The sequence below is a fragment of the Triturus cristatus genome, chromosome 4_2, assembly GCF_964204655.1.
Source record: "Triturus cristatus chromosome 4_2, aTriCri1.1, whole genome shotgun sequence".
Taxonomy (NCBI): Eukaryota; Metazoa; Chordata; class Amphibia; order Caudata; family Salamandridae; genus Triturus; species Triturus cristatus.
This window is the reverse complement of record NC_140586.1, coordinates 966,838,074-966,850,227: the sequence shown is the minus strand read 5'-3', so window position 1 is coordinate 966,850,227 and position 12,154 is coordinate 966,838,074. Positions and strand designations below refer to the sequence as shown.

At 53.5% G+C, this 12,154-nt stretch overlaps 1 pseudogene across 1 annotated transcript in view; it reads right to left on the bottom strand.

Annotated features, from left to right (window-relative positions):
- LOC146839164 (uncharacterized) overlaps positions 1-9,824 on the bottom strand; it is a 94,156-nt pseudogene extending 84,332 nt beyond the window's left edge. The window contains exon 1 of the transcript XR_014960795.1: positions 9,636-9,824. The product of XR_014960795.1 is annotated as an uncharacterized LOC146839164 (transcript). The remainder of the gene's footprint in view (positions 1-9,635) is intronic.
- Between the last annotated feature and the right edge of the window lie 2,330 nt (positions 9,825-12,154).

Here is a 12,154-nt window from a genome sequence, read left to right as displayed (position 1 = left end):
AGATATAGGTTTCCTATATCTAGGGTCACTGCACTTTAAACCTACAAGTCACCCCTCTAGCAGGCCTTTGCAATCCTGAAGGCAGGGTGCTTGGTTCTAAGTAAGAGGGCGCCCTTGCATCAGCAGGACACCCCTACAGCCCACGGAGTCCATTCTCCCAGGTTGTCAGTGAAGCAGCCATATACTATATAGAGAGGCACCGGGTAATTACACGATGACCATCTCGAAACTAGCTGCAACGAATCCTATCATGTTTGTTATCAAACAGGTTGGAATCATACCCCACACCATAAACAGTGTTGGAGGTATGATTCCAGGCACTGGAAGAGGCCTCTGTTAGGCTCTCAGTGTCCCCAGTACCAGCCTTCTTGACCCGCACAGCACAAAATGGGTGCTGCTGACCAGAGACACGATTTTGCCCTCCTGCTGTTGAGCCAAGCTCCAGCAGGGTAAGGCAGAACAATAGGCATCCTGTCACAGGGAGGTTTGACCACCTCCCAGACAGGATTCAGTGTATTGGGATGGGGTGGGTGCGTTTGCCAGCACCACTCAGTCTGCATGAGGGGCACATTTGGTGTCCCTGTGCATAGTCCAGTTCAAACCAGTCCTGGGAGCCGTTGGCTCCTGCTCTGGTGCAAAACTGGACAAAGGACATGGGAGTAACCTCCTCCCTGGGAGGGTCCCCTAAATAGTACCAACCCTTTCCTTGGGGTACTTGAGGGCTTACCTGGGTGTAGGTCCCTAGGTTCGTTGCGGGACAAGATTCATATCAGACACCACTTCTTCTTCTACCGTATGGGCACTCTGGACTTCGCTGGACTTCGTTTGGGCTCGACTTCATCTTCCTTCAAGTCTGCTGCATCGTCTGTGCCTGTGGACCGTACAGGAACCTTTCAAGGCCTGTGGGCATCAAAGACAGCTGAAGGTATTTCCCTTGGAGTTAAGGAGTCACTCCTCTGCATTCACAGGCACCATAACTAAGTCGACCAGTCTGCTGATCCTGTGCTCCTCCAGACTCCGTAGGGTCTGCAACACAGGTGGTGGTTTTCCACAGCTCCTGAGGCCTGACCTGCCCTCTCACCAGCAGAGGCCAGTATCCCTCGTGGGGGTTGTAATAACTGAAGCGCTTTGCACCTCGTCAGCTTGTAGTTGCAAAGGCTTGTTGTATTCCTGCCAAGAAGATCTTTAGGCTCCAAGTAGCCCAAACCTCGAGCACCATCTGTGACCAGAATCTTCAGCCACATCGCATCGTGTGCATCGTGGCCTGTATCTTTTGGTGAGCTACTTGAGGTCCTCTCGCGACTCCAGTGCCTACGGCATGTGGGGCCATTTTAGGGTCACCTTTGTTTCTTTTGGGCTCCCCTGATTGCTTGGGGCCTGTCTGACTCCCCTGCTTGTGGTGAGTTCCCTGGACCTTGCTGGTCCCTACGTTGCTTCTTCTTCACTTCCTAAGTTGGTATCATTTGCCAAGGCTTGTTGGTGCTGCCGCCGGACACCGACCCCCTCAGCACTCAACATCCTTCATGGGACAGCTCTTGCACGGCTCCTGGTCTTCCTCAGAGTCTCCTGGTCCCCACAGCTACAGAGTCAAGGTCATCGTCACACATCCTGCAACACCCGACATCAGAGGGCATCCATCTTCCAAGTCTTCTGGTCACTCCTGAGTCACAGAGACTCTGTCCCCTCTGCTTGCAGGTACCTGTAATCTAGAATCTACCTTCGGATTTCTCTGTAAACGTTCTCCTTCTTCAGCAGCGGCACTTTCCTGTATTCCCCCATTTGGTTTGATGGCGGTTTCCGACACCACTTCACACGGATGCTCCCTGCTTCCCTGGTGTAGGTAACGATGGGTACTATGGTATACACGGGTGGGGTGGCTCTCCAACCGTCTGTCTTCCAAGGGGTTTCTTCAGATTCCACTGGGAAGGGTCCTTAATCTTTAAAAATGCAACCACAACTTACACGTAGAGTTGTACGGAGCACGTGGTCCTTTCCCACACTGCACACGCTTTCCGTGGGGTTCCTAGTCACTCACTTTGGGTGGTTCCTTAGGTCCCCAGCACTTCTACGTCCTCTCGACATTGTCTTGACCTGAGTTGTGGTTCTTTTTTCCACTTTATTAGTATATAGTTTGGTCCCCCTCTGGGGCCCACTTTGTATTCTGTGCTATTTACTGTGTTTCTTTGCAAAGTATTGTGTGCATTGTGCATATCTCTAGGTTGGAGATATTTGTATGTGTTAGAGAGTATTATGTAATAAATACATATTTTTATAAATACCTTGTGTGGTTGTTTTTCACTTAATCGTGACTATAAAATTGCATTCTGATTTTTTTTAAAAAAGCTGCTTTACACTCCTTCTGGACTAAGCCTGAAGGCTGCTCTCCACAGCTACCACTTATAGAGCTTTCTAAGCTTGTCTAAGACCTCTTAAATCACCATAAGGGTTTTCTGGACTGGTGCATGGTACCCACTTACATTAGTGGACAGCATATACCAGGCCAGCTTCTCACACAAGCTATCTAATTTGAAGCATTCCGACCCACCACCAGCGATGAAAAAGCTCTCAAAGCTACTGAGAAGTGGTTCCCAAAGTAGGAGAGCTAGTGCAGGAAAAGAATCTAAAGGGACGACAGAGTCGTTGATTGCCCGAGATGAGGCAGAAATGAATGCAAGTCTACCACAGACAACGAGGGGATAAGAGACAAGCAAGGTTTGATAGACCTTGGTTTAGTACCATGACCAGAAGCCTACATGAATGCACGCTCGGACAAACACATCATACTTCATGTTTTGTCATTAAATTAGACGAGGTCGTCTTTGTGGCAGAACTTCCTTGAATATCCAAGATCCTGACATAAGAGTCCTGCAGGCACAGCTTGTTATGTGCTTACGGAAGTGCTCCGGAAGGTAAATCGTCAGCTCACTCGTCTGACTCCAACAATGACTAAACAGCTGAAGACACAAAGAGGAACCGCTGGATTGTTGATACAAGGCACAGGCACCAATGTACGGACTTGTGTGGTACACGACAAGCAATAGGGATACAATCTTGTGACAGACTAGAGTTCTCTCAAGATGACCAACCTGTCTTAAGACTCTTGGCGTGATTCATTCTTAGCGGACGGGATATCAGTCTCCGTTGTGAGAGAGTAACCTGTCCGCCAAGATCTCAATCAGGCTTCTTAGTGAGAGGCATTTACATCAAAAGCAATAAGAGGCAAGAGCGTACGCTTGGATGCGACTTTACAAGACGCAGTTTGGCAGATTTTGTTTCTATGAGTAAATCCTGCTGACACCGTATCCTTCTCTAGAGTGGCGCAGTGTCCCTTCAGTGACTTTGGATCCCGAGCAGCCAGTGTATATGATGGACAGCTATGGAATATTTCCAGTATTGTACCATTTGAGGTACTGAGCCATTTGGTGAGAGTTGAAATACTGAGACTTTTGGAAATGATCAAGAAACCAGTCTGTGCGCAACACAGTTAAACTCTGGATACATCAGTGACGTGAAACAGGAAACTGAGCCTGTGGGTCTGGGGTCTTGAAGATCTCTGAACCACAATAATGCTTTGCCAAGTACGGCGCAAGAAGCGTGAAGAGACAAGAGGCTACAGCACATTGGGGTACGCCGGTCCTGTGACCCGCTGGAATCAGAGATCATCTTTGTGAAAATAAACATGGAATGGATCCAACTGGAGTCCAATGAACAGAGGCTGGAAGAAGCGATGGTCACAACACCTGAAAAAACTCTCCTGGACACTCCCCCTGGGTACTCTCAGAAGGAGCCGTCGGGTACAGGAGGTGAAAGAAGTGCCGACCAGAGCCGCTGAGCACACCCAGCAGGACACTCCACCTGGGTACTCTCAGCAGGAGCCGTCAGGTACAGGAGCTGGAAGAAGCGATGGCTAGAATACCTGAAAACACTCTCACGACAATCACTCTGGGTACTCTCAGCGGGAGTTGTCTGGTACAGGAGGTGAAAGAAGTGCTGACCAGAGCAGCTGAAAACACTCTCCTGGACACTCCACCTGGGTACTCTCAGCAGGAGCCGCCAGGTACAGGAGCTGGAGGAAGTGGCGACCAAAGCCGATGAGCACACCCAGCAGGACACTCCACCTGGGTACTCTCAGCAGGAGCCGTCAGAGGCAGGAGCTGGAAGAAGTGCTGACCAGAGCAGCTGAAAACACTCTCCTGGACACTCCACCTGGGTACTCTCAGCAGCAGCCATCAGGTACAGGAGCTGGAAGAAGCGATGGCTAGAATACCTGAAAACACTCTCATGGACAATCATTCTGGGTACTCTCAGCGGGAGTTGTCTGGTACAGGAGGTGGAAGAAGTGCTGACCACAGCAGCTGAACACACCCAGCAGGACACTCCCCATAAGTACTCACAGCAGGAGCCGTCAGGTACAGGAGGTGGAAGAAGTGCTGACCAGAGCAGCTGAAAACACCCAGCAGGACACTCCACCTGGGTACTCTCAGCAGGAGCCGTCAGGTACAGGAGGTGGAAGAAGTGCTGACCACAGCAGCTGAACACACCCAGCAGGACACTCCCCCTAGGAACTCACAGCAGGAGCCGTCAGGTACAGGAGGTGGAAGAAGTGCTGACCAGAGCAGCTGAAAACGCTCTCCTGGACACTCCCCCTGGGTACTCTCAGCGGGAGTTGTCAGGTACAGGAGGTGGAAGAAGTGCTGACCACAGCAGCTGAGCACACCCAGCAGGACACTCCACCTGGGTACTCTCACGCAGGAGCCATGAGGTACAGGAGCTGGAAGAAGCGATGGCTAGAATACCTGAAAACACTCTCACGACAATCACTCTGGGTACTGTCAGCGGGAGCTGTGTGGTACAGGAGTTAGAAGAAGTTACATTCAGAAAAGATTAACAAGCTCTCCAGGACACTCCACCTGGGTACTCTCAGAGAGGAGCTGTCAGGTACAGGACCTGAAAGAAGTGCTGATCAGAACAGCTGAAAACATCCTGCAGAAAACTCCCCCTCGGTACCCTCAGGCTTGAGCTGTCAGGTAGAAGAGCTTGGAGGCATTTTCCTGGGATCAGTCAGTGGTTACTGACCAATATCGCTGCGGGGCTTGGTGTGTACCATGCCACCAAAGCTACTGCGTCCTGACTGAATAACCAATTTCCTTTGAGTAAATGACTCTCTACGGACAGTGAAGTAGTAAAGACACAATAAGGCCAATGTCCAACCAACGCTACAACTTGAAAAAAAACTAGCACTTTCATTACCAGGTACAAAACAGAGCAGTTACAAATATACAGAAGGTGATATAGAAGGTGCTGTCACTCTTTTGGGCAGAGATACAAAGCCAAAAACGCTTATCGCATTTGAGTGCAGAGTTTTAACTTGAAATAAGGTTGAGCCCTTTGTCCAATCGTCATTTCAGGGATCGCACCTGTGGTTTCTCAGAAGTCTTTAGGACTTAGTAGCTCTTACTACAATGTTTATAAATAAAACTAGTCAAGGGGAAAGTGGTGCCAAATAGAAACTGGACAACTCATTGGGTTTGTCCCCTGCTACTGTGTTTCCAGTTCAAACACCTCTTAGCCAAAAGATCACATTCAAGCATTTAAAGGACCCACCCAAGTGACTTAAGTAAGTTTTATGTCACCAAGCGTCTCAGGGTCCAGTCAGAATTGAACTGATGGCTCCACTGATGCCCGACAGCTGCACATAAAATGAAACCGCTCAGGTGTAAATGTATTATCACTGTGTAATTCTTAGCCAGGCATGCGTAAAATTGCAGAATCATAAATGCAGCACACACATTGTTTGCCTTCTCAGTTTCTGAATGACCACCAGCTTGTGAGTATATGAGCATTCACAAACTCCAATCTGACCTTTCCCGCGGTGGAAACGGTTAATTCTACTCAAGAAAAGGCTGAAGAAATTCTCCCTGGCTGGGAAACCTGGCGGCGGCTTAGAAGGGGCATTTCACGGGAAAATGGAGAAATGGCAACGGGCACAACATTTCCCCTACACACTTTTACACTTTGGCTCCTCTGTATCCAGTTTATCAAGGCCCGCTGTTTAGTGTCCGGTAAAAACATAGGGGCAGATTTACAAGCCCCTTGCGCCTCATTTACGCCGCCGTTGCGTCACTTTTGTGACGCAGCGGCGGCGCAAATCCTGCGCCATGGTGCGGGGTATTTACAACGTGACGCATCTGGGAGATGCATCACGTTGTAAAGCCCTGCGCCACATGTAGGCGTTCCTGCGCAGCGGGTGGGTGTTCCCGCGCAGGAACGCCTCCGAAAAGTGGCTGAGTGAAATCTACAAGATTTCACTCAGTCACTTTTAGGCCCATGCTGCGTCAAAACCCTGCGCCTGCTTGAAGCAGGCGTAAGGATTGACGCAGCATTAACAAGAAAGGGCCCCCAGAGCATTGCTGGAGCTGCGTCGCGCTTGCGACGCAACTCCAGCAATGCGCCACTTTTACGGCACAGATGCGTCACGCATCTGTGCCGATTTTGCCCCATGATGCGCTGCTTTGTAAATGCGGCGCATCCATGGTGGCGGAGCTGTGGCGCACAATAACTGGCGCATCCCTGCTGATATGCAGGGATGCGCCAGTTATTATAAATATGTCCCATAGGGGCAGATTTACAAGCCCCTTGCGCCTCTTTGCGCCGCCATTGCGTCACTTTTTTTGACTCAACGGCGGCGCAAACAATGCGTCCTATTTACAACGTGACGCATCTAGGGAGATGTGTCACGTTGTAAAGGCCTGCGTCACATTATACCTGCGTCAGGTATAATGTATGCAGGGGGGCGTTCCTACGCAGGAAAGCCTCGTAAAAGTGACGCAGTGAAATCTAAAAGATTTCACTGCGTCCCTTTTAGGATGCCACTGCGTCAAAACCTTACGCCTGCTTGAAGCAGGCGTAAGGAGTGACGCAGTGTAGTAGGAATAGGCCACAAAATGCATTGCTGGAGTTGCGTCGTGCTTGCGACACCACTCCAGCAATGCATGACTTTTGCCCCAAACAAATGCGTCAGAATTTCTGACGCATCTGTCAATTCTTCCCCCATGGTGCGCCGTATTGTAAATACGGCGCATCCATGGTGGCGCAAGCATTTTTTCGGGTGGCGCAAGGAAAGTGACGCATCTCAAGAGATGCGTCACTTTGTTGTAAATCTGCCCCATAGTGCTTAAGGCAGTACTGACTCTGCGGCCTGTACGCAGTGAACATGACTTGCCTTTTGTGGCCGTGTCATGTAAGCTGCGGTGCACTGTGCACAGATTACTAATAGTGCACTAAAAGTCAGTGCAGTAGGCACACATTCCTCATATTGCAGTAAAACACAATGCAGTAAGCACGGACTCCTTGTAGAGCAGTAAAAAAGCAATGCAGTGCGCACATATCTCTCACAGCGCAGTAAGATGCAGTGCAGCGTCCACAGATTTTTCATAGTGCAGTAAGATTCAATGCTGTGTGTACAGACTCCTCATAGTGCAGTAAGATTCAGTGCAGTGCACACAGATTTCTCATTGTTCAGTGAGCTGCCGTGTAAAATGCAGTCATTTCTTATAGGGAAGTAAAAATAGCAGTGCAGTGTGCACAGACTCCTCATAGTGCAGTAAGATACAGAGTGCACTGATTCCTCATAGTGCAGTAAGATGCAGTGCAGCATCTATAGGTTTCTCATAGTGCAGTAAGATGCAGTGCAAAGTGCACAGATTTCTCATAGAGCAGTAGGATGCAGTACGGCATGCACAGATTTGTCATAGTGCAATAGAATGCAGTTCAGCGTGCACAGATTTCTCGTAGTGCAGTAGGATACAGTACGGCATGCACAGATTCCTCACAGTGCAGTAGGAAGCACTGCTGTGGCACAGTTCCTCATAGTGCAGTAAGATGCAGTGCAGTGACACAGATTCCCGACAGTGCAGTAAGATACAGTGCGCACAGATTCCTCACTGTGCAGTAAGATGCAGTGCACACATATTCCTCACTGTGCAGTAAAATGCAATACAATTTCTTCATAATGCAGTCAGATGCAGTGCAGTGCACAGATAGAGTCTTCACAGTGCAGTAAGATGCAGTGCAGTGTGCACAAATTCCTCACAGTGTAGTCAGATGCAGTGCAGTGTGTACAGACTCCTCACAGTACAGTAAGATGCAGTGCACTGCTTTCTCAAAGTGCAGTAAGATGCAGTGCAGTGTGCACTGATTCCTCATAGTGCAGTAAGATGCAGTGCAGTGTGCACAGATCCCTCATAGTGCAGTAAGATGCAGTGTACAGATCCCTCACAGTGCAGTAGGATGCAGTGCACAGATCCCTCACAGTGCAGTAAGATGCAGTGCAGTGTGCACAGATTCCTCACAGTGCAGTAAAATGCAGTTCGCAGATTCCTCACAGCGCAGTAAAATGCAGTGCAGTGCACAGATCCCTTCTTAAACACACATGATGCCCACAAACACCCCCAGGGCGGAAGGAAAGCCCCCCAGAGGCCCCCGGATAGAAGAGCCCAGCCCGGCTCCTGGCAGAGATTCCCTCCAGGATTATTCAGTCTATTTCTACAAACACAGCAGAAGGTGCTGACAATCTCCTACCTGAGCAGAAACCTGCACAGATCCCTCACAGTGCAGTAAGATGCAGTGCACAGATCCTTTCTTCAACACACATGATGCCCTCAAACACCCCCAGAGCCGGAAGGAAAGCCCCCCAGAGGCCCCGGATTGAAGAACCCAGCTCAGCGCCCAGAGGCCCCCGGATAGAAGAGCCCAGCTCAGCCCCAGAGGCCCCCGGATAGAAGAGCCCAGCTCAGCCCCCAGAGGCCCCCGGATAGAAGAGCCCAGCTCAGCCCCCAGAGGCCCCCGGATAGAAGAGCCCAGCTCAGCCCCCCCAGGGCCCCGGATAGAAGAGCCCAGCTCAGCCCCCAGAGGCCCCCGGATAGAAGAGCCCAGCTCAGCCCCCAGAGGCCCCCGGATAGAAGAGCCCAGCTCAGCCCCCAGAGGCCCCCGGATAGAAGAGCCCAGCTCAGCCCCCAGAGGCCCCGGATAGAAGAGCCCAGCTCAGCCCCCAGAGGCCCCCGGATAGAAGAGCCCAGCTCAGCCCCCAGAGGCCCCGGATAGAAGAGCCCAGCTCAGCCCCCCCAGGGCCCCGGATAGAAGAGCCCAGCTCAGCCCCCAGAGGCCCCGGATAGAAGAGCCCAGCTCAGCCCCCAGATCCCACCGGATAGAAGAGCCCAGCTCAGCCCCCAGAGGCCCCGGATAGAAGAGCCCAGCTCAGCCCCCAGATCCCACCAGATAGAAGAGCCCAGCTCAGCCCGGCTCCTGCAGAGATTCCCTCCAGGATTATTCAGTCTATTACTACAAACACAGCAGAAGGTGCTGACAATCTCCTACCTGAGCAGAAACCTGCACAGATCCCTCACAGTGCAGAAAGATGCAGTGCACAGATCCCTCACAGTACAGTAAAATGGAATGCAGTGCACAGATCCCCACTTTAACTCTAATGATGCCCACAAACACCCCCAGGGTGGAAGAAAAGCCCCCCAGGCCCCCGGATAGAAGAGCCCAGCTCAGCCCGGCTCCTGCAGAGATTCCCTCCAGGATTATTCAGTCTATTTCTACAAACACAGCAGAAGGTGCTGAGAATCTCCTACCTGAGCAGAAACCTGTGCAGACATGTCCAGGCTCCCTCCTCCTCCTGGGGCTGGGGGGGTGGGGGGGGGGGGCGCAGGGGGGCGGCAGATCTGGGGTCTGAGGGGGGGGCAGATCTGGGGTCTGAGGGGGGGCAGGGGCAGATCTGGGGTCTGAGGGGGGCAGGGGCAGATCTGGGGTCCGTGGGTGGTCTGTGAGGGTCTGATAATGAAGATAACTGCACAGACACACAGGGGTCCTCCCTCCTCTGCAGAGGCCCGAAGTGATGTCACCACCGCTGCTGGTGCTGTCTCTGCCGCCGCTGACCCGGAAGAGGAAGCCCTTCTCCCTTTCATCCAATGTGCAGCTCAGTGGGTTTCATCAGCAGGCGAGGAGCGCCCTCTGGTGGCCGCTGATGGAACCGCCGACTCCTGGTTCCAGCAGTGAATACCTTTCACAAACAAGCATTGGTGCCTGTAAAGACCTGGGTCTTTAAATGTCACAGACATGTATGTTTTTAAGACACACACAATCCATGACAGGCCTCACCCCTGGGGTCTACCAGAATCGAACAATCCTGCCTCCTGTGTTCTTAAGGAGCCATAGATTAAGCAACTAAATGTTAGGTTTGCAACCTTTCCCACAGTAAAATATCAGCATTTTTTTCCCATTTTTTAAACTCTTAGTAATGGGGGAGGGGCTGTGGCCCCAGGTCACCAGTGAAGGGGGAGGGGCTGTGGCCCCCAGGTCACCAGTGATGGGGTCCCCAGTGATAGGGGAGGGGCTGCGGCCCCCGGGTCCCCAGTGATGGGGTCCCCAGTGATGTGGGAGGGGCTGCGGGCTCTGGGTCACCAGTGATTTGGATGGGCTGTGGCCCCCGGGTCACCAGTGATGGGGTCCCCAGTGATGCGGGAGGGGCTGCAGGTCCCCAGTGATGGGGAAGGGTCTGCGGCCCCCGGGTCCCCAGTGATGGGGTCGCCAGTGATGGGGTAGGGGCTGTGGCCCCGGGTCCCCAGTGATGGGGGAGGAGCTGTGGCCCCGGGTCCCCAGTGATGAGGGAGGGCCTGCAGCCCCTGGGTCTCCAGTGATGGGGGAGGAGCTGCGGCCCCCAGGTCCCCAGTGATGGGGAATGGGCTGCAGGTCCCCAGTGATGGGGGTAGGCTGCAGGTCCCCAGTGATGAGGGAGGGGCTGCGGGTCCCCAGTGATGGGGGAGGGGCTGTGGCCCCGGGTGCCCAGTGATGGGGGAGGAGCTGCGGCCCCATCGTCTCCAGTGATGGGGGAAGGGCTGTGGCCCCTGGGTCCCCAGTGAGGGAGAGGGGCTGTGGCTCCCGGGTCCCCAGTGATGGGAGCGGGGCTGTGGCCCTCAGGTCACCAGTGATGGGGAGGAGCTGTGGCCCCCAGATCACCAGTGATTGGGTCCCCAGTGATAGGGGAGGGGCTGCAGCCCCCGGGTCCCCAGTGATGGGGTCCCCAGTGATGTGGGAGGGGCAGCGGGTCCCCAGTGATGAGGGAGGGGCTGTGGGTCACCAGTGATGGGGGAGGGGCTGCGGCCCCCGGGTCCCCAGTGATGGGGTCCCCGGTGATATGGTAGGAGCTGTGGCCCCGGGTCCCCAGTGATGGGGGAGGAGCTGTTTTCCTGGGTCCCCAGTGATGGGGTAGGGGCTGCGGCCCCCGGGTCCCCAGTGATAGGGGAGGGGCTGCGGGTTCCCAGTGATGGGGGGCTGTGGGTCCCCCGTGATAGGGGTGGGGCTGCGGGTCCCAAGTGATGGGGAGGGGCTGCGGGTCCCCAGTGATGGGGAGGGGCTGTGGCCCCGGGTGCCCAGTGATGGGGGGAGGGGCTGAGGCCCCCAGGTCCCCAGTGATGGGATAGGGGCTGCGGCCCCAGGTTAGCAGTGATGGGGCAGGGGCTGTGGCCCTCGGGTCCCCAGTGATGGGGAGGGGCTGTGGCCCCGGGTGCCCAGTGATGGGGGGAGGGGCTGAGGCCCCCAGGTTCCCAGTGATGGGATAGGGGCTGCGGCCCTCAGGTCACCAGCGATGGGGAGGGGCTGTGGCCATCGGGTCACCAGTCATAGGGTCACCAGTCATGGGGGTGGGGCTGCAGGTCACCAGTGATGGGGGAGGGGCTGCGGGCCCTGGGTCACCAGTGATGGGGAGGGGCTGTGGCCCCCGGGTCACCAGTGATGGGGGAGGGGCTGCGGCCCCGGGTTACCAGTGATGGCGTCACCAGTGATGGGGGAGGGGCTGCGGTCCATGGGACACCAGTGATGGGGGTAGGGTGAACAACCGTCTGTAATTTTCACGTTGTCCGTGAAGGAAGTTTTCACAGACGGTATATGTCCGTAACGTTAGCCTTGGGGCCAAAGGACAAATGTTCAGCAGTTGAGATGGCTCAGCTCACGCAGAAGGGGGGTCTCCCGTACAGTGATTCAGAGGGAGGGACAGCCAGGCTGCTTCAAAGAAATGTAAATCTGGGTACTTGTTAATCTGGGGATCTAAAGGTTGCTTGAATGAGAAATAAATAGGTGTTAATTGACCTAAGCT